Here is a 22,133-nt window from a genome sequence, read left to right on the forward strand (position 1 = left end):
GCTTTCTTGTTCATCATGCAATCCTGCCCTCATTTACCTGGCTTGGTCATTTCCTCTTCTCTAAGTGGGTCAGTGAGAGGATCTTCTTGATTCTTCCTCCAGTTTTCCATGGAGGTACCTGCAGGTCCTCACCATGGCCCCATTCTCTTTTTCCAGGTTCATGATATCAGCCTCCACCACAGGCACCTATATTTCAATCAGCTTTCTCCCAACACACTCTTGTTTAACATCTCTCTGTAATTCAGTAAAGTAATCAAATTTAAGCTACTGGAGAACCCACCTTAATCCTCTTTTCTTCTGATGTGGCTCCAAGAGTTGTAAGAAGACACTAATATACACAGGCTAACACCCAGTATGCTGATCAATACTGTATCAGTCTTAACTTGTATTCTCTCACACATCTCTCTCTTGTCTGACATGTGAAGGTCTCTGTTTGTACATCACAGCTGGGGCCTCTGTCCCCCATTGTCTTAATTATAGACTCAATGTGCTGCAGATATATAAATCATGGAAATTTAATCAGGCTTATTGCATCCTTCATCTGGCAGCACAGACTGAAATGAAAGCTGTGGTGAAATAAAGGCTATTCCAAATGAGAGGGAATAGCAATGCTACATTATGCTCTTGAGAATTTTCCCAAGATATAGCATCTCTGGGGACCCTCTTCCCCCACACACAGGTGCAAATCCCAACTCATGCTCAGTCATTTAAATAAAAGTTACAGTCAACATATAAGACACAGGACCCAGGCTGACAAGCTGCAAGTGGTTTGTTTCTACAGAGATGAGAAGGGAGTAAAGCACATGAGATGGTCCTGGGGATGCTCACAATGTCTTTCAGAGGTGAAAAAAATAAAAACAACAGGGTGAGAACATGGAGCAGGTGAGCACCAGCAGGTGCATGGAGCAAGTGGGCTGGGCTCCTGTCCTGCCCCGCTCCCTATGTCCCTTCCTTTACAGGCTGCTGGGATTCCTAGCTCCTTACCAGTCTCTCCATGGTGCTGCTTTCCACATCCTTTGCTCACCCACTCCTTGCTGATGGCACGAAGAGGGGAGTAGTGGAGTCTCTGTGTTCAGACCCATCCCAATGAAAGACCAAGCATGAAACAGCAAAATGCCACGTCCACAGCCAGATTGACTAGTCAGGGCACAGTAAATACTACCACTGGAGTAAGTATTTTAGCAGACGCGGGACAACTTGTTAGGTCATTTCCATTTGCTTAATCATATCCTGTAATAGGCGTTAAATGGTAACATCTCCTTACACTGACGAAAACCTAACTTATCCACAGGCTATTCCCTAGTAGAAAATTGAGACTGGTAAAGTGAATCCACTCAGCATGGGGTACAGCTGTAGGAAAACCAAACACATATCCAAATTGTGATGGGAAAAAATCTCATCTTGATAGAATTTGGGTGAAGTGTGATACACATTCGTTGTCCAAGGGACAGGGCACACTAAAGTTTTTCATCACCCTGCATTGCCAGAGCCTGCATGATTAGCACCTATTGAAATCAATTAGTTTAATCACAGTAATATCCTCCAGGTCTGGATGGTTTTGTAAGATGAGCCCCAAAACCTTGCCTCTACTGGGAGAATTACCCATAACTGACATTGGCTACACCCTAACAGATGCAGATGAATAAGTAAACACATTAAGCTGCTGAGGTAGAGTAGGACAAACAGCACTCGGCACTGCTTAGTAACCACTCGGTGTTACTCATCTGCCAATGTGTTGACTGCTGTTTAACTTGTTATGTCCTGATTGACACTTGGAGCCAAGCAGTGTTCAGTCTTTGTTCCTTTGGTGAGCAAGGTATGAAGCCGGAGTATCTGTGGTTTTCAAAATAGCATTTAAAAACAAAGATGAAAGAGTTATTATAATACAGCAGAGTATAAAATCGATGCTGGAAAGTTATTTTAACTTCAAAATGCTCCTATGAGCATTGCTGTATGGGATGAAATATAACACAGACTCTAGACAGTATTAATAAGTAAGGATGAAAGCAGATATTGTGCAGAAATTTGGGGGATAAAAAAATAAAAGCAGAATTAAGTACTAAATCAGACCAGCAGAACTGTCAAATGTGTTAGACTACATTCACAGGCACTCGTGTGACATTCAGGCACAAAACATAAACGTTTATTTAGTTTGAGTAATTTTGCTTTTTAGAGTAAAAGGGTTCTTTTTTTTTTTAGGAAGAGGAGGAGGGCTTTTATCTACAGTCTGGAATTTTAAAAGTCTTATACCCTGCAAGGACTGTTTGAAGCAGTTCCAGAAGAACTGCTTTTCATTAGCAAGTGCTGACTCAATGATCTGTAGAAATGTATTGAGTTCATCAAAAAAATTAAAGAAAATTATTTGGTTCTACTTCTAAGAAGTTACATAATTTCAGTTGGACCTCATCACTTAAATCACTATATACTATGTTTCAAATATGTTATCACTTGAAAGTAGAAATAATAAAGGCAAAACAAACTGGTTTGATTTCATTGAAGTCTTTGATAAAGATTTCTTTTGATGACTTCAAATAAAGCAATTCCCAAATGCCATTTCTCAGTAAATTTTGAAATTCCAAGGTTTTTGTTTAAATTTCAGAAAAAGCAAAAATTAATAGCATTTCTTAAGGAACATAAATGTTGAACTTAGGCAAATGCTGATATAATTGTGCCCAGCAGCCCAGGGGTTTACTTCAAGTGAGCAAGTGTTTGTGTAGTTATATGTAGGTATAAGCTTGAACACATATGATCTAAGTTTGGACATAAAGTCCAGAGGGCTGCCAGAGCAGGGCAGTTTTTCAAGCTGCTCTAATATGAACCAGAATCACAGTTATTGCTTTTCTGGAAAACAAGTGAGTCTATACTTATACTTTATCCCACTCTTATCAGTTGGGTAGAAGGGGCTAAAAAGACACTAAAAAGGCACTCTGGTTATACCTACACTGATAAATAGCATGCTCAGGCACATTTACCAGCCTTGAGGCTCTGCAGTATGGCTGGGTTCCATGCTTTTGGCCTTTCTCACCCACCTAAAAAGGATGGTGTGAGAAACAAGCATCTATCTGCATCAGCCTTATCAGATAGCAAGTAAAAGGTAGCATTTGTTTACATTTCATAGCAAGTCACTGTGGTAAAGACATTACTCTTTATGCACTCTTTCAAAGCCTGTGATTATCAAGTTAGGAGAAAGGAGTTAAAATCACGTCCACTCACCACAGGCTACAAGAGAGTTTGAAGCCAGCAGTTATCTACTTCAGAGAGGTTTATTCATGTCATTTTCTTGCCCATGCCCCCAGTCTGTTTTCTGTTCAGCAGCCTGCAGCAATAGTCCTGAGAAGCACAGATTCTTCCTCTCATCCTGTGTTCATCCTGATTTCTTAAGATTTAGTTCATATCAAGCATTGACATGTGAACACATAAGCTTATCCCACAGTCATAAACTCTTCAGATTCAAGAAGTACCATCTGCTCTCAGTAAAACTACCTAAACAGCCCAGCTCCTCCCCTGATAAATTCTTCTGGTGCTGCTACACATCGTAGGAATGGTCCTACACAGAGCAAAAGTCTACCTGGCCCAGGAGCCAGTCTCTGACAGTAATCAACAGCAGATCCCTAGGGAAGGGTATGAGAACACACAGTCATGGCTTTCCCAGAAGATGTGTTTGGAATCTCCTATGCCAGCACTAGTATCTTTGTATTTAATTTTTCTCAATGGGATCTTCTTCCATGGATTTTTTTGCGTAGTTTTTTAGCCACTGCTAACTCACAGCACACATAACATACACCAACAAATCGCACACCTAAATACGCACTGCATAAGGAAAAACAAGGTAGCTTTGAACTGCTTACATGCTGAACTCATAGACACCTAGATCTTGACGGAAAGAGGTAAGGAAGCAGTAGTCTCCCTATTATTTTCTTCAAAACTTAAAAAAAGTTTCTTCAAAACTTAAAAAAAAAAATGTGAAGGCATTTCCATACTTTTCTTGTTTCCTTTCTCTGAACTGTCTCCAGTTCTCCACTACATTTTTTTAAGAAGAGGGGACATGAACTCTGTAGAGATTTATGCAGTTTCTTTTGTTCTCTATTTCTTTTCTAATAATTCCTAACATTCAATTTTCAATTTTTATTGCTGCTGAGCATTAAATTGGTGGTTTCATAAGAACTATTCATTAAAATTCTGACATCTTATTCCTAAATGGTAACGTTCAATTCAGAGCCCAACACTACATGGAGAGTTAAGACTGCCTTTTTTCGTGGGTATCACTTATATATATCTACACTGAAGTGGTGATACCAAAATTTGCAACACAGTCAAAACTTCAATTTCTGCAATAAAATAAATATTTTCAAAAATATAAAAACTGGCTGTTATTAAGAAATACTCATTTGAATCTATTTCACTGAAGAATTTTTCAATAATGATATTATGACAGTGTAACATAAAGAGACCTCTATACATCATTTTATACCACTTTGTTTGAGCAATATCACTACCTCAATATTCTAATGAGTCATCATGGTATCTTATAGCCATGATTTCTTGAGAGAAGGGAATAGAAGAAAATTCCACCTTTCATTAACAAAAATCAAGTACATTTCAAGCTATCACACGTATAAAAGTTAAAGTTTAAAAACGTGATAGAATTGCATGGTCAAGAACAACAGTAAACAGATTAAAAGAACTTTTTTTCATTTTTACATCCTTTTAAAACCTATTTTATGCTTTGCGAAGCACAGTTTTTAGCTGGGTAACAGAATTACGATGGTGAACAAAGGACACATGTATAGGTACTGAAAATCAAATTTATTTACGATGGCAATGTGTGATATATTTCTGAACTAGCCTAGAGCTAATCCAGTTGGCTTGGGGTTTTTTTTAAGAAATCTGGAAATGCTGTCAAATTAATCATATCATCAAGATCACACTAGTTCTTGAGGACGAAAAGATTTAATATATTCAAGGAAACACCAAACAGACCACAACAATTTAATAGCAAGGAATGTGGTGGTAAAGACTCTGATGTTGGAGATTCCTATTTAAGACCTGATGTTGATATTATCTCATTATCCAAATGAGCGTTCTGCCCCACAGGCTCTCAGCTAGTCTACGAAGCATTGCTTGGAATCTCTCTTCATGGAGCTGTTCCACAATCAGATACCAAGATCCTGATCTGAAGCACTCTAGGAAGAAAAACAAAGCATGAAAAATACAAGCATTGGGGAAAAAAACATTTTCTATGTTTCTATATTATGGCATATATCTACAGATGGATAATACTTTGTCTCTGTGACTTCTTTTTGTCTTTTGGATCAGGAATGTAAATACTGTGATTTATATTAGAAATTAATTATCATTCAAAACATACATAGTTTAACAATTTTAGGGCAAATCCTACACTCATCTAAGTATGCACAACTAGCTAAAAAAGAAGCCCAAAAAGAATTGTTGGTTGTTTTAGAAACTCCTGATTTTCTAACTTAAGTCCTTTGGAAGTACCACTTTTCTTAAAGAACATTCAAAATAATTAATACTTTAAACTTATCTTGAGAATAAAGAGATTGTTTTCTATATCCTCATAAGCAGTAAGCATTGTAAGATAATATGTATGCACACACCCAGTATTCACAAAATCTTTTTTTTCTGATATTTTCCCTGACATGATTTGTTTTTAAATCGTGACAAAGGAAAGATATTTTAGGTAATCATTACATTGCATGGCATATAATAAATGTAAATCATCTTATTTCCATCCAACATTCACATATTATATCATCAGCATTGAACAGGATCTTATCCAGTTACAAACACAAGAATTCATGTTTCAGGTCTTACTTCTAGTAAAAGGCAGATTACCTCTTGCCATCCTGTACTCTTCATTTTTGTTTTATAAAAGAAGCCCTTATTTTATCTTGCTGTCAATTTAATTATGAAGTGTGAACTGCCACATTTCTAGTACATGTTGTGGTCCCTGCTCTGATCGCTTCATGATTTGCACTTTTAATAGTGTATCACTGGAGAGAGGTTGGCATGAAGACAAACCATGGCAAAGCATGCATTCACTCCTTGCTTTGGGACCCAGTGGTTGCTAATTGAGCTTGATAGCCAGACAAATCAGTGAAGGCAAACACCTCCCATCTTTTTCACGCAGTGAGATTTGCCTTCTGGACACCTGTCTGTCACCTGAAAGAGGAGACACATGGCTTGCTGAAGAGGGGTAGGGAAGAGGGACAACACTCCTGTCTGTATTGCCAAAATATTACTTTGGTGAGACTCTTGCAGGGGTATAATCTCTCATAACTGCCCCACCCCAAGAGTCTTGTACACTTCTGTTCAAACACCAACGTGTGGAGATACATTAAATGACTTCTGCAACTACCTTGTTTTCCAGAGATGTCTTTAGCACGTCAACCTGAAACTTGCTGTTGTAATATTTTCATGAACTGTTTTGTTGCTAGGAGTTTACTTAGATTGGTTAAGTGGGTAAATGTGAGAAACTCCTTGACTTTCATTTGCCCCAGCTACCTTATTTGTTTCTAGGTGGCTCCTGGTCCACCCAGCTGGCCACTGCCTCTGTGGTGGGCTCATAAAGCACTATCAACACTCAGGTGTATATAACATGCATTATTTATACAGTTCTCTGATTAGTATGTGCCTCCTGCTCTCCTGTGTCACTTCACCTATCCTCCAAATTACAATGTAAGAGTACATTTAAACTCATAAAAAGTTCTCAGCTATTTTCTCTCAGGATGAGAGGTTGTTTTGAGATCAGGTGATGTTGTTTTGAAATTTCCAGTGTTGAGTGGATAATTATTGAAAGTGTAATAGCCCCACGGATTTTAGGTTTTGAATTTTCTGACCCTTTCAAGTAAACTAAGCACCAAAAACTGAGAAACAGGAGAAGCTTGGATGTGTAAAACATCAAACATTTATTTCCCCTTTGGATTTTGACAGAAGCTTTAGTAAGTTTGAATTTTGCCTGCATCGCTTCAGTGTGTATACAGTACAGATGGTCAACAGGTAAAATAAACCTCTAACTTTATTTTCAAGTCCCAGCTTTGTACTGAAGGTGGAAAAGCATCACTAGGAAGAAAAGCTGGCATGATAATGCCTCAGAAAGAGATACAGCACCCTGCAGCTCTGTAGATGTAAAATTGATTCTGCCATAACATCCATATGTGGCAGTAAATATGAACAGCACTACTAGCTGGTGGGATGGGTGGGAAGGGTCACCACTATTGCCTCGTCCTCCCATTTCAAGAATCCTAAGGATATTAATAGTGGCATATGCCAAGTGGCAGAAAGAAAAGGTTCTGTTGAAAGTGAATAATCAGTTCCTACATAATAATATGTTCATCTTCAGATTTTAGAGAGAGCCTTTGCAGAGTCACAAAACTCTGAGATTTAAGTGATACAAACACTAGGCACTCTAAAAGCAAGCTAGAACACTCTTCCCTTCTTTCAGAAGATCTTGACCTTACTTCTGGAAGTAGACCTGTGTTTCTGTGAAGAGAAAGTTTTACTGTATTATTTGCCACCTACCATATGGCTGCTGGACTTTTTCATGAGCAAATTCCCCGTGTGGCTGTGGGAAGATTTTACACAAGATAGGAAATGACTTGTAAAGTATTTTGACAGAGATTCCAGATTTGTGAGTATATATTAGGTTCTACGTGACACTATCTAGAATAGGCAGAAAAGTAAATTACTTTTATCTATTATATATGCAAGTGTACAACTGGAATGACAAAAACTATCTTTGCCTTTTGGGATGAAGTAAGAGAATTAATCTTTTACTTACCGTGAGACAGTGTTACAGAGCTGAAGGGCACAGAAGTATTAAATGTGTTAGGCAATAATTACAAGCTAGAAATCATGTTGAAGAATATGCATACACACATGATTTTCTGTTTTAAAACTTACCTTGGTGCAACATAAACCTAACTAATTCACATACATAAGATCTTTAAATCTAAACATAATAAATGGAGAACTTGGGTTTTATCTATTTGGATTCATACGCAACCCAAATGCAACAATCTGGTGCTGTCTGCACCTGTTCCATACAAACACAATTTTTAGAACAAGTTGCCCACCATTCATTGTTTCCATATTATATGGCAAAGTTTAAACTAATAAAACAAACCCACCCCATTTTCAAATGGAGTACACATCATGGCTCATCTCCGAGGATGCATTATAACAGACAATAAACTAACTTTGTCCTGGCAATCAACTAACTCAAATTATTTTGGGCTTGGTGAAGGAAATTAAAGCTTCAAAACTGTGGCACTTCTACATATCAAATTAAAAGACCTGTGATTGAACATACTTTATATAGAGAGGGAAAAGCAGTTTCTATAGCCAGCTGCTGGCAAGCCAGGGAAATAGAGACCAAACCAGCTGACAGCCAGTGCCAAAACATAGAGCCATTTTCTACTAAACAGCAGGGGGGTAGGAGACAGCATCTTGAGGAGCAGTGAGGTCAAAAGCAATCCTGCCACAAGCATCATGGTGCCCTGAGCTTGCCCTCACTGTTCAACCACACCAGCTGTGATTGGGGTGCGGAGGGAAGAAGGGCTGCATCTGTGCAAGGAAATCACTGCAGCTTCTGTTTCCTTCCCTGATTTTGATCCCATTTGCAGTTTGATAAGAGAACTGCCAAGTTGCAATCTCATAGCATTCTATATGTATCAATCAAAAGGAAAAAAACCATCAAAAATTAATTCTGAAGAAAATTCATCAAGAAAATAAAGGCCACACAGAAGCAGCCTAACATCATAAGTGTGTATTTTTAAAGCCTTTGTTTCGAGTTTACAAGTTTGGTCTTATTAAAACAAAATACTCTCTTACTGTTTTCCAGCCAATGCAATTTCTAGATGAGATGAAGCATAAGCAAACAAAAAGTCTATGGTGGAGTGATTGGCCAGTTCAGACCATGCTCCAGGAGCATTCCTGAGTTCCTTGGAGCTAGGAAGCTCTTGCACAGCAACATCTATGGACAAGGCTCTCTCCCAACTCTGGTGGTACCCGAGACTCCCTGACAGGTCAACATACAATGACTGACTGTGGTTATTCATGTCAGCTCTCTCCTTGACCCAGATACTGGACATATCCTGTCCTTGCATTCCCTCGGTAAGCCCAGCATGCCAGCAGCACTCCAGATCACCTCCTCTGCATAAGCAGCCATCATAAGCAAACCCTTTGGTTTCTGGATTGCTATTCCATCTCCCTACAGAATGACGAATGCTTCAAATCTTGCTCTGTAAGGCATTTCATGGCTGGGGAACAAGACTGATAAATTTCCGGAGAAACCACCATGGTCAACAGTCACACAATGAAGCCTACACAGTAAAATTAAAACTGACTGTGGGGTGAATAGTTTTAGGGCTTTCCTGAGAACCGTTCCTGAAGATCTCATAAAAATTAGAAAAGTGCTTGACCCCCTTTCATCTCCAATGGAAAGCATATTTCTTCATTCACATACACATTTGCATATCACACTATATGTCATTATAGGAAACAAATCAGCAAAACAATCCCACATTATTCTAATATGCACATTTCTTTCTCTGTCGAGTGGATAATTAAAAAACCAAAAAGACAGATGGGAAGTCATGCTTTGTTTATTACCTTCATGATAAGGTTTTCAGATGCTGTGGTGGTAAACTTATTTTGAATAGCAAGCATTTACTAGATCCTATTATTCTACAATTTCTGTGGGAGATTTCTTGTCACCTTGGAAATTATGTATTTGTTTCTAGAAAGAAAAATTAGCTTTATTCAGAGGTTTAAGTAATTCGGATATATAGCAAGCAGCATCTAAAACAAAAGTCTAATATCAACATCCCCAAAAGTAGATTTTATGACTGTTAAATATACATGTTGCAAAAGATTAGATTTACTGTTTTGCTTATATTGTGTTAGTCATTTATAACATTTGGTCACTGAGCAACATAAACTTATTTTATGGTTCTTTCATCCTTTCTCAAAAGGATTGCAGGCTCCTAGTAAGGCAAGCTCAACACAAGAGTTTCTGGGATACAGGCACTGCACATACAAAAGTAGTATCTCTGATGGATAACATTCTTTAAAGGTCTTTTCATGATCCATTAATTTATGAATTACACAGCAGAGTAGGCATTGTCAAGGGCCTAATTTCAGTTATATGTTGATCTTTTTCCCTTGAAGCTTTTATCCAAAAAGTAAGTAAGACTAAAAATAACATGCTCCCTTAGACTGACTCTGACAGGTCTTATTAAAGAATTAACTGTTTTATTCTTTACTTATCAAAAAGTGGGCAGATGGGCCCATCCTTATCTGTAAATAGGAATACACACAAAAAAAATCAAAATTTTAAAGAATAGTTCTAAGGCTTGCTTCATTCACAGCACAGTTACAAAAAGCAATGCAATTGCCATGGAATAAAATTTACAGTAAGGAATTAAGTATGTCAGATTTCCAGGAAAAGCAGCCTACCTCCACCTTGCCAAACCAAATCCAATCCAGGTAAACCAGAAGCAAGTTACTACAGTCAGGTTATTTAGAGGTCGATGAGAAATCAGTCTCAGGCTCCACCTTACTTGAAAAGAACATTTGTGCTTTTACTCATGGCTTAAAAAAGAGACCACCAAACAGTGAAGAGCATGATTATGGAAGTATTCTTACTCCCTAAGTGCTGTTCTCCCCAAGGACTGAAGTAAAGGTAAATTTCATAAGCCATCATAAATCAATTTTATAGATAATAGCTCAGTGTTTAGAGCTGTTATTTCGCTTTTCTCTCCTCTCTCTTTTTCTTACAGCAATAAAAAATCCAAACAAACAAAAAACTCAACAGTCCTCAAAAATGAGAGGGAGAATCTGTTAGTAAGCTGAAGAAGTGGTGTCATGGTTTAGTAAGAGGTGCTTACAGCTTCCTCTATGACTTAACAGAACAAATCAATTGGCTAGTTTGAATATTGGCAACTTTTTAAGCCACTTAAGAAGCTTGACATGCCTCTGTGATCCACATTTAAGAAGGAACAAACGCCGGGAAAGGTCTCTTGCCCGGCAAAGTTCATGTGACCAACAGCGATAAGCGATCTCCAGCTGCAAGGCCCGGGTGAGATTAACCCTTTAGTGCTGTAAGTTTTCTCCGGAACAGATGAAGCCTGCAGACATCAATCTGCTCCCAAGTCGGAGGAAGAGGAAAGGTGGAGGCAAGAAAACACCATAGAGACACCAAAGTCAGTAAAAAAGGAAGAGCTGAAACCCTGAGGGAGGAGAAAGAGGAGATGCTTCAAGCCTAGAAGCTGCTATTCTGCTGTAAAGCTATGGTGATGGACTATGATACATCAGAGTACCCATTGTAATTTCATAAAGCATGGGGGGGGTGGAGCATTCAAACTGCAGTTGTGAGCAAAAGTATTTGTGCTGAAATAAGTGAATTACTGTAATTGTGAGCAAGAGTACTTGTGCTGAAATAAGCAAATGACAGTAGCTGTAATTTGATGAGGACCCTTGCTCCCAGGGAAGGAGACCACCTCTGTTCCTACAGATGAAAGTGATGAGGACCCTTGCTCCCAGGGGAGGAGGAGGGCCTCTATTCCTAGAGATGAAGATGCTCCCAGAGATAGGTGAAGAGAACCTTTGCTTCTGAACAGCTCATCCTTAAAACGGTACCCCAGTAGCTCAAGACGGAACCCTTGGAAACAGTTGTGGGGAAAGCTGTAAGTCGAGGGAAGGGACTTTCACATGTGAGCAGAGAACCAACCCGAGTGGCTGTCTCGCTGTGACATTGAAGCCATGAGAGAACTTCTTGTGGAGATGTCTCCATAGCATGAGCAAGAGAGACTCCTCTTCCTAAGCGAACTGAAAAAGGTTACCATAGAAGTGGTAAACCGACTGAAAATCTCAAGGGTTGTCTTTTTACATTGTCAGTGGGAGAAGGGAGAAAGGTGGGGGGAGGAGAAGTGTTCTGAAGGTTTAGTCTGACTTTTTTTTCTTTCTTTTAGGTCTGTTAATAAACTTCTTTATATTCTTCTAAGTTTTTTGCCTGCTTTGCTTTCTCCTAATTCTTATCTCACAGAAAGAAAAGTAAGTAATGGATATTTTGAACCAAACCACTACAAGTGGTGATAAAATTCTGACCTCAGGAGTTTTCAACCCAAGCAGCAACAGTAAGCATTGCTGCCAAACAGAATTTGGTTGGGTGCTTGCAGTACAGTATTTCAAGCAATCCAGATTAGCTGCAATTAAGAGATCTGTTTTTTACTGACAGGGTGTGGCAATATGTAAGAAACTCATGGTATCCTGAGAAGGAGTTTCTTAACTTCCTTCTCATTACATTCAATGGTTTCTGTTTCACAATGAAAAAGCATGAAAAAATGCTGACAATATTTACATTCAAATTTCTCTTGCAAATAATTATGGTCTTTAGTGTCAGGTAAGATGAAAACAACACAAACTTTAACATGACCACAATCTTTTTTAATTCTGAAAGAGCAGAACCCTCTTTTTCTTCCACACATTACCCTACAGGCATTACTTTACAATGTGTAGTCAGATCTTGGTTTCTTGAAGTTCCCACAACATTTTCAGGCATTACAGTTGATGGTAATGTTCTTGCCATAAGTATAATTGTAATCAAGAGATGAGATATCCATTGAGCCATTAATTTAAGTATAGTAATTCTTTTATCTTTTTCAGTAAAACTTACAAAACTAAGAGCATGGTTTTGTTCAGAATCAAACCCAAACATAGCTGTTCCATAGTGTTGGGCTCTCCAAAGGGGTTTCCTTACACGTCAGTAAATCTGTGACAGGTTGAAAAAATAAAAAAAGATTCGTTATGAAGGTAAAATTGTCTGAAATCCAAAAGATCATGAAATTTTCTTGAAACAAGCATAAACATGAAATTCTAGGGATAAACGGGAAAAAGCTGCCTAAGCACACCTGGAAACATTTCAAATGGAAATCATGGATTCTAAGATATCTCTGAAATATCCAGTCATCAGCATACAAGTGAACCAAATGCAGTCACTACAGTGTGACTGTGTTATTTTATCAGCATATAAGGCAGATTCATTTCTTACATACATGTTTTCAGTCCCCATTCACCAATTTAGAACTGATCTAATTAAATTATTTCAAAATTCTAATTTGTAGTTCAGTTACAAGATCAACTAATTACTGCTTAATAATGCCTTAGTCTTCAGCTGAGCATGGTAATAGACTGTGTGTGTATTCTGAGACTACAAGCACACATGAGAAAAAAAAAATCTTTAAAACCTCTGTGAAATGGAGTTGTTTGATCTAATGATTTCTGCCTTGTGTTGGCAATGGGCTGCTGGACTGCACACAAATTCATCTCCACTGACATGTGGTAACCCATTAGGCCACTGTAACTCAATTTCATGTCTGACTACATAGAGAGAATTGAACTGACAGTTTGAGCAAAGTTTCATGTTGTCAAGGTGACTACAATCTTCCTAAGGTAATAGATACTTCTCCAAAATGGAGAACAGATTGAGCATTTCTCTGCTTAAAGGCTTTATATATGCATAAATGTTAAACTGCCCATTTTAACAATACCAAGATAGTTAAAATGGTACATCTGGTATTGTGTATTGCAGTAATGCTGATATGAACATAGCCATTCTGGTATAGTTACTTCTATACAGATGAAAAACTACTTCATTATTAGGCTTCTTCAGCTCTGTGTAATTATATCCAACTTTACAAGCTGTAGCAGTTGTCAAATAGTTGGACCAGCACAGAAAAACACCCCTATCTGTTAATTAAGCAAGATCATTTTTAGATCCATCTGTGAAAATATTCAGGTAGCATGTAATCTAGCTTTCTCAGCCATAGCCTGACACACTTAGAAGTCTCTTTGTGTGTAAGTATAGATGAGAAGCTGTTTCACTTGCAGATAGCAGGCAGAATTGTGCTGTTGCAAATGCAGGAAAAAACATGTGAAAGGTAACAGAGAAAAGTCAGCTAATAGGCTTTGTCTGAACTCCAAAATACACAAACGAGTCATCTCCATGGAGCACACTATGATGACATGAACTAACTCTACAAGAAAGTGCTGACCTAGTGTGGGAAACAAGAATTGCCTCATAAGTGATTGCCAAAATTCTAGTTGTTTCAAGAATTACATATTGACAGCTTAAGTTTTCGTCTGCATTGAAAGAGCCAGCATGTTTTTGCTGTTCTAAAACTAAGTCCAAATAGTTATGTTTAATAAAAACTTTAAAAAGTCCACAATTTGCTGAAAATATGGGAAAAAAGTATTCACACTGCTGCTCTTTTCTTCCGGAATCACATCGAGTGTGTGGTTTGAAGGCATGCATCTGTTTGAAGGCTGAATACTGGCATATTGCTGACATAACATGTAAGACTTTTAAAGGGGTCCAGTAGTGTATCACCCGTCATTGGTTCTAGTCCCACTGCTAGTCACTTTTGAAATAATCCAGTGCAACAGACATTGAGGCCATCAATATTTTTCCCATTACCACAATGTAGAGACCATTTGGATAATGACCACTGCCCCAGAAGAGCAAGGACAGATTTCTGTGCCATCACGCTTTGTCCAGAAGCACTGCATGCACTGTACATTATTTGGGGCTCTGAATGGCAGCAGGATCAGGATTACCAGCCCTCTGTTCACCCAGCAACCACTGGAAAGCAGTGTGGTTGAAGGACTGGGCCTTTTCCAGCTGCTAAGTCTTCCTCTTCTCTACATGGAGCAGAGACAAAGTTCAGATGGAGGAAGCAACAGAAAATCCACTAGGCGCTTTGGGAAAAAGAGAAGAACCAGCTGGGGTTTCAGAGTCAAGCAAAGAGAAAGGGGTAGGATGGTCACCACCAGCTGTAGACTGCATTCATGCCAATGCTAAGCTGCATGCAATATTTCTCTTGAAAAATGCACTTTCTATTTCCCTCCAAGGGCATCTACTAGTGCATGATAAAAGTGTGGTGAGACTACAAGAGATTACTTGGTTGTACCTACAGGTCCGAAGATTTTCTGGCAGCCTAACAGTGAACAGGTAGAAGAAACAGCATCAGAGTCATGATAAGCAAAGCCCAATGTAGATTAACTTTATTCTCTTGAGGAGGTGTGTGAAGTCTAGATTGGAGGCTGAAGAAGTAAGAGCACCTCTTTAGACATCATAAAGAATTCTGCCAAAGTTCTTCCCATCTCCAAGGAGGACAGGAAGGAATTGCCCAAGAGTAGCCAAGACCCATAACAGACTAAAACACATTCAACTCACCCTGAGGAACTGTCCTCCAACAGGATTTTAAATTTCAAATAGGATGCAACATGGGAGCTGGACATATCAGCCACTTAAAACTTACCTTCATAACTTCTGTCAAACACTGGGAAAAAGGGAGAGCTGGGGGGAGCTGGCTGTTCTTCTAGTCTGGGTGGATCATCTAAGGGGATAATTTAGTCTCTGTGATATCTAAATCATGGCCTATTTATTTTAAATTCCAATAAAGGGCTAATAGTGCTAATTACAGTAGCAAGGATAGTGATGTGGCTATTCACACACAAAGAACTTGGCAGAGACCAAACTCCTCTTTCACACAGGTCAGCAAAAAAAAAGAATGTGCTGCACTTTGTCACATCTCATTTGGATTGCCTTCAAAATGCTGAGCTAGAGGCAAAAGATACCACAGTTCATTTCCAATTCCACATCTAATCCTCTCATCTTTAATTTATTTTAAAAGTTTAATCATAAGTTCATAAAGTTCAGATATAAATTTTTTAATAAAAAAAATTAAGCACCTGCAGGTAAGGTTTTTAGGAACTCATGGTTGGCCCAGGTTTCATTATGAATAGGGACTCTCACACTTCACCTTTCTGCAAATGCTACTGTGATAAAATGTAACTTTCATTCCCTCCCTGTTTCTTCAGGGATGTGTCATTTACACAAAATAAATAGAAGACTTCTATCACAAAGAAACCGTGCTCTACTCAGGGTCAGTGAAAAGCTGCACCTCGCTCTGGAGTTTCTGGCAGCATAGTAATAACTTTTCTGCAGAAATTGTCACTAACTGCTAGAAATAGTACAAATAATAAAAGTATTTGAGATATTCTTAGTATACAAATAATGTAATATTTGCAAATAGAGAAACCTTACTATATTTAGGGTGTTCAATTTACTTTTAGTTGATGAAAATTATGATATTAATAGTTCTTTAAAGATGTCAGCCAGCTTTGGAATGCCGACTGCTATAGTGTTCTTGGATTTCCAGAAGTCAAATGTTCCAGAAGTCAAGACCTCTCTCTAAAGGCTCTTAAAGAAACTAAGTTATCAGAAGGATGAAAATTCCTTAGTAGATAAATGTAGATAAATGATGTGTTGGAGAATAATAATAAATTGTTTTCTCCATGGGAGAGAAGTGATCAGATATCTGCACTAGAAATTGTTCTCTTCAATATATTCATAAATGATCTGGAAGAGGGAATTAATAATGAGATGGTAAAGTTTGCTGATGACACAAATTACTCAAAATAGTCAATACCCCAAAAGGTCTCATTATACTGAACACTGAGTGATTCAGCAACAAAAAATGTGGACAGTATTTAATAGCAATAAATGCAAAGTAATACACATGGGAAGAAGCCTAACTGTACATACACAGGGACAAATAACAAACAAATAAATAATTTAGTATCGCTTCAGCAAGAATCTCAGACGACTTGTTGAGAACTCTCTGAAAACATCTGTCCAGTGCTCACTGGCAGACAAAAAATGTAAACTGAACTAAAAATCATTATGTAAGAATGAAAAGTTAAAAGACAAAATATTACACCACTGTATAAACCCAGACTGCATCCACATCCCAAACACTTCACCTAAGTCTGAATGATCCATGTCCGAGGGTTTATTAGAAGTAGGACTGGTGTATGCTAGACAACATAGATGCATAGCAGTATACTGTTGTAACTGTATGAGGGTGGATGAAAGTACTTTTCAACTTGAAAAAGAGATGAAAAAGAGGATATAATTTTATATAGAAGTGAAACTAACATAGATAGTAAGTAAGGAAGAGTTGTTCACTATTCATCCTACCATAAGACTTAACAAGCACCAAGTATCACAGTTTTAATCAAACAGAAATATTTTTCCATACAATTCACAGCCACAGAGTATAGTCTATTGTTACAAGAATGTTGTTACAAAAACATAAATGGGTTTAATAAATATTTGGAACAATCTATAGAGAAAGGGTTCAGCAAGGGATAATAAATATATGATGCACTTAATCTACAGTTTAAGTAGTGTGTACATTGTGCACAGCTGGAAAATGGGAAAAATATCACTCTATGCTTGTCCTGTTCACACTCCTAAGAAACAGTTAAGAGACTGTACTCTGTTCTGATTTAGGGTGGTCATTCTCATCCTATTATTTAGACCTAAAAGCCACAAGTTTCATAATCTAATTATATCTGCCTTCGAGAAACAACTTAAATTTGACTTCTATTTTCAGCACCAGGCAGGAAAACCATTAATTCTCTTTTGCAATCAACAGGGGCTGAGCATTTGCTGGCACAATGATTAACTCCTTCCTGCAGCAATTCTGCATATTCTGTACTGCTGCAGCAATCACCTCTGACTGCAGATCAAACTCCGCTCCCTACTTACTCTTCTTCACCCGACTGTATCCAATTGATCTCTCATCTTTCTCATCATTATATTTATCATATTGTACTTTCCTGATTCTTGCATATAACGGAAACTTCTGTGTTCTCTCAGACAAGTGACAGACTATTACACGTAACATTTAGTCACATTGCATTGTATTTAAAAGCAACATATCCAATTCCTTTACATTCTGTAGTACAATTTTATTTTCTGCACTGATTTTAATTCAGCTTTGTCTCCCTGAACATTTCAGAGTGTGAAAAAGTACAAATAGTTTCCAGGATGTCATATATAGATATATCCATAGATAGATACACACACATATATATGGGTAAACCATTTTCAACATCATATTCACCAAGCTATTTATATCAACAGTTTTACTGATCGGATACTCACATTCATTTTTATAGTTAGGAAAATGCAGTTTTAATTATAAAATCAGTACCCATGTGGGTACTTGAAGCCGCAGCTCAAAATGGAAGAGCTGAGTGAGCCACAGCATGCTCAAGCTCTAAGGCAGGGCTGTGCCTCAGCACCAAGGAGAAGGAAAGGTGAGCAAAATCAGCCCTGTCCACTTCTCTCCCCAAAGCAGGCTTTTGCACAAATTAAATTGGAGAAAAAAACCAAGAGCTATAGATAATGACTGAGCTTTTTAATAGAGCTTATATGCTTCACTTTCACAGCCTTTTAATGAAATTTGAATGCCTAATTCTTCTGGGTTCTTTTAAAAACCCCAGTCTGCATCACCAGATGCATAAGCTATGACTGAATGCTTTCTTTTAACATTTCCTAGTCACAGGGCAGAAGAACCACATTCTGTATGAATTATAAACTGCATTTACAACAACCAAGTGAAGTGCGGGAAGGCCTGGATTCACACAAAATACACAGGATGATTTGTGAGAGATGTAGTTCCCAACTGGCCTTCAGAACATAGATGGTAAATGAATAAGCATCAGAAGACTGTTATCAGAATAAATCAAAAATCCATTTCCAGAAACTTTAAAGCCTTTAAAATACTGAGTTTACAGCAATAGAAAGTGATACAATAAATGCATATTTAGCTTCTACATCTTTTTGCATCAATGAATCCAAATCTGCTCTGCAAAGCCTGCATAGATATGTTTGTCACAGGCCAGAAGCTCTGTGAGCAACAACGGCCAAGAGGAAGGGTTGGTGGCAGACACCTTACAGAGCAGCAGTCCTCCAGAGATGCTCCAAGAACACAGGCACTCTGAAGAACATCACCATCATTCAGGCTGACCTAGTTCAATTTACTCACTTTGAATAAACAACCTTAAAAGACAGAGGTTCTCTGACACCTAAGGAAGAAAATGGTCCTTCTAAATTCTGTATATCCTCTAGAGTCTGGGGAAGGGACGGTAATTTTTAGGGTTGGAGGCTCTTACAACAAGGCCAGATGCAGAAACTAAATAGGGATACCAGGCAGTGCACAAGTCTAATGTGTTTTACGTATTATTTTCAGCACATCTATATTTTGAGAAATTGATTCTGATGTTTTGAATCAATGCTGTGTTAGCACACTCTGCTTCTTCATTTTGATAATTAACGGCAAGTTTCTCAAATGTTGGCTGAAAATTTTCCTAGGCAGATTTGTTCTTTTTTTTTTAGCTTGGTTCGTGACAAAATGAAGCTTGCGTGCATCACACCATCTCTCTGACATGTTTGTTTAGCTTCAAGAGAACTGAACAGCGTAGTCATTTTTTAAGTAGGAAAATCTTACAACAGACCTGTGCAAAATTCAGCACATCATGGAAGGCAGCTCCCAAAGTCATTAATTTTTTTGCCAGCAAAGATGAGGAGCAGTCAATTAGGTTCATCCAGTAACAGCTGCTGACCATGCTGGACACGTACAGGTTGGCCACCTTGCATGAATGCATCTCCAGAACAGCATCTCCTGGGTCATTCCCAGTTGTTAGACCAAGCAACGGTAGCTAAAAGCCATGGAATGAAGAGGAACTAGGGTTAAGTGAGACACCTCATGATGAGGACACAGAGAGATTGGAAGGTACCATGGAAGAGAGCACTTCAGTGGGACGAACACAAATGTATTGCACCCCAAAGCGACAAAGCCAGAGCAAACCAGTTCTTATTAGTTCTGCCATTCAGGGAATGATCTGGATCTGTTGATCTTCATCTCTCCCAATCTATCTATCTCCAATTTTCCAGCTGGACTTACCTTTACTTGCAGCTCCTATGTACAAACCCCAATAGAGCCACGAAGAGCTATAGATAGGTACTCAGCCACCTGGGAGACAATGGGTACAGGATAAGCCCACGATTAAACATATATGTATCATAAGCTAATGTTATATGTGATGAAAAATGACATATGATAAATCATAGAATAGATGGTTTGTCACAGGTGAGGTGACTTATGCAGTAAGCCAATACGTTTATTTACCTAAGCAAGTGCCAGTTCCACTTGCGCACAACAAGCAGCACCTGAAAAGGCGTCCCTCAACTGGACACACAAAAAGAATACATAAGGGCTCATATCAGATGGAGGCTGCCTTTTCTTCACATGCTTAAGACGAAAACATGCTGATGTTGATGAAACAGCAGGTCTAATACTGTCCCTCCCTGGCTCTGTGGGGTCCCGCGTGCACCCACAGACGCACGGGTGGGTTCAGTATTTTAGTCGGTAGCAAAGAGTCGAGAAGGGCATTTGCGTGTGTTCCGGCAGGAGCATTTATTGCTGCTACACTGTCGAAGGGTGCAGAGGCAAATACGAACATGGTCCCAAAGCTCACAGTTTTATCCAGGGGCAGGGAAAAGGCAGGACTAGGGAACGGGGACCAATGGGGAAGTGATGAGGGGTGTAGGCTAACGCCAACTGGGGAATCCAAACTGGGATAGATTAAGGTAACAGAAAAAGCATCCTGGGAGAAGCCTTTTTGGTCACCCTAACATGAAGTGATTCTTGTGGTACTAGGGACTTGGCTTACTGAAAACTCTCTGTCCCTTGTAATGTATGTTCACCGGCCAACACAGGTCTCTTTTCACAACTTTGCAGGATGATAATAGAATAGGTGCCTGTTGACAGCTTCCCAAATGGAAAGGAGGAACTTTTTAAAGCACAGGAGTATTTTCACATGCATGTAAGAAAGAGCAGTTTAAGAGCAGAGACACCTGCCAGCACAGCCACCAGGCAGAACCCTGGCAGACCTGTTTGCCTCTTAGGAGATGATGAAACGCAGCTTGGCTTCCAGTATCTTGTGACATCCCCCTTCCACCCACTGCCATTTGTAATTCAACAGAACCGAAACAATAAGCAAGTCTATTCTATCCCCCGTCTCTGACAGTGCAATATTAGTAAAGTTTCTTATTTTTGCTTTGGAGGAGCAGGTTTTTTAAACAAAAGGGGTGCTGCAGAAGGAAAGCCAGATTTGGAAGCAATGCTGCTGCAAGCACAACATACCCTTTGTTAGATGCTGCACACAGCCAGCACAGCGGCACTCGGGAAGCCTGTGTGGCAGCTCTGCAACTCCATCAAGCATCTCGACTGGCATCAGCCCATTTTGAAAAAAGAAACAGTATTTGTGAGCTATAACTCTTACTGCAGCAAAAGTAAGCTATAATTCAGGATTTAAACCTGAACAGACAACCTGCTGTTTTGTATGTGGCATAATGGTTCACCTGTTTACCAGTGCTTCCCACAGTGAACTGATTTATGCAAAAAAAAAAGAAACACCCAAACCCCAAAAAAGCCAAAAGAAAACAAAACAAAAATCTGTCTTGAAGAAATTAAGCTAATAAGAATTCCAAAAAAGACTCTGATGCCTCTGCCTCAGGCTCCAATAGTAAGTGAGTTGTTTATATCAGATATGCCCAAATGATCATCATTACGATCTCAGATATGCCTAGATCTCATAATGAACAGGATAGAAAAAAAGAGCTCAAAGTCCTTGCTACCCTGAAACTGTCTGATTCCCCAGCCAGATGGAAGATAGCAGCTATATAAAAGAGAGGACTTCCCTGCAGAGAAGTGGCCCAGTCTCTCCCAAGGTTTTATAACCAGCCATGCCTGCCCCTAAGGCTTTGGAGAAAAATGAAATAAAAAAAATCCAGAATTAACCTAGGGAATCAGCTTCTCGCCTTCTGCAGGAAGCCAGCTGTAGCCCTGAAGCATAACACTGAGAAATTTTAGTCATTGTCTTAAAGCAGAACTGAGCGTGTGGAACACGTTAAAGGCAATGAGAGCTCTCTGTTCTCTTCAACAGTTTATAAAAAAAGGGAGGGACAAAACACAAATACCAATTCACAGGTGTAAGGATTGCACAGAACAAATGACCTCTGCCGCCATCCACAGAGATGCTGCCAAGCCTGTTCCCAGACTCAGATTAAAGTGTATCCAATTGGATTAAATTCCTAGCAATGGCAAATTTACCACCTACCTACACTGGGAAATTATTTCTACATGTAATCACCCTCACTCCATCTTTATAGTGATTGAATTTTTTAAGCTTTG

At 38.8% G+C, this 22,133-nt stretch overlaps 2 long non-coding RNA genes across 9 annotated transcripts in view; both read right to left on the reverse strand.

Moving 5' to 3' along the window:
- LOC125326502 overlaps positions 1-22,133 on the reverse strand; it is a 143,281-nt gene that overhangs the window by 104,372 nt on the left and 16,776 nt on the right. The window lies entirely within an intron of this gene.
- The window catches only part of LOC125326503, a 31,511-nt gene continuing 14,312 nt past the window's right edge, over positions 4,935-22,133 (reverse strand). The window contains exons 1-4 of one of the 4 annotated variants that reach the window (XR_007203842.1): positions 15,535-20,450; positions 12,698-12,793; positions 9,634-9,760; positions 4,935-7,585 (exon numbers count right to left, since the gene is read on the reverse strand). This is a non-coding gene — a long non-coding RNA (uncharacterized LOC125326503). Of the gene's footprint in view, positions 7,586-9,633; positions 9,761-12,697; positions 12,794-15,256; positions 15,320-15,534; positions 20,451-22,133 lie in introns of those variants that run through there. The other 3 variants (XR_007203843.1, XR_007203841.1, XR_007203844.1) reach the window with 3 other exon arrangements.

Source organism: Corvus hawaiiensis, chromosome 5, assembly GCF_020740725.1.
Source record: "Corvus hawaiiensis isolate bCorHaw1 chromosome 5, bCorHaw1.pri.cur, whole genome shotgun sequence".
NCBI lineage: Eukaryota > Metazoa > Chordata > Aves > Passeriformes > Corvidae > Corvus > Corvus hawaiiensis.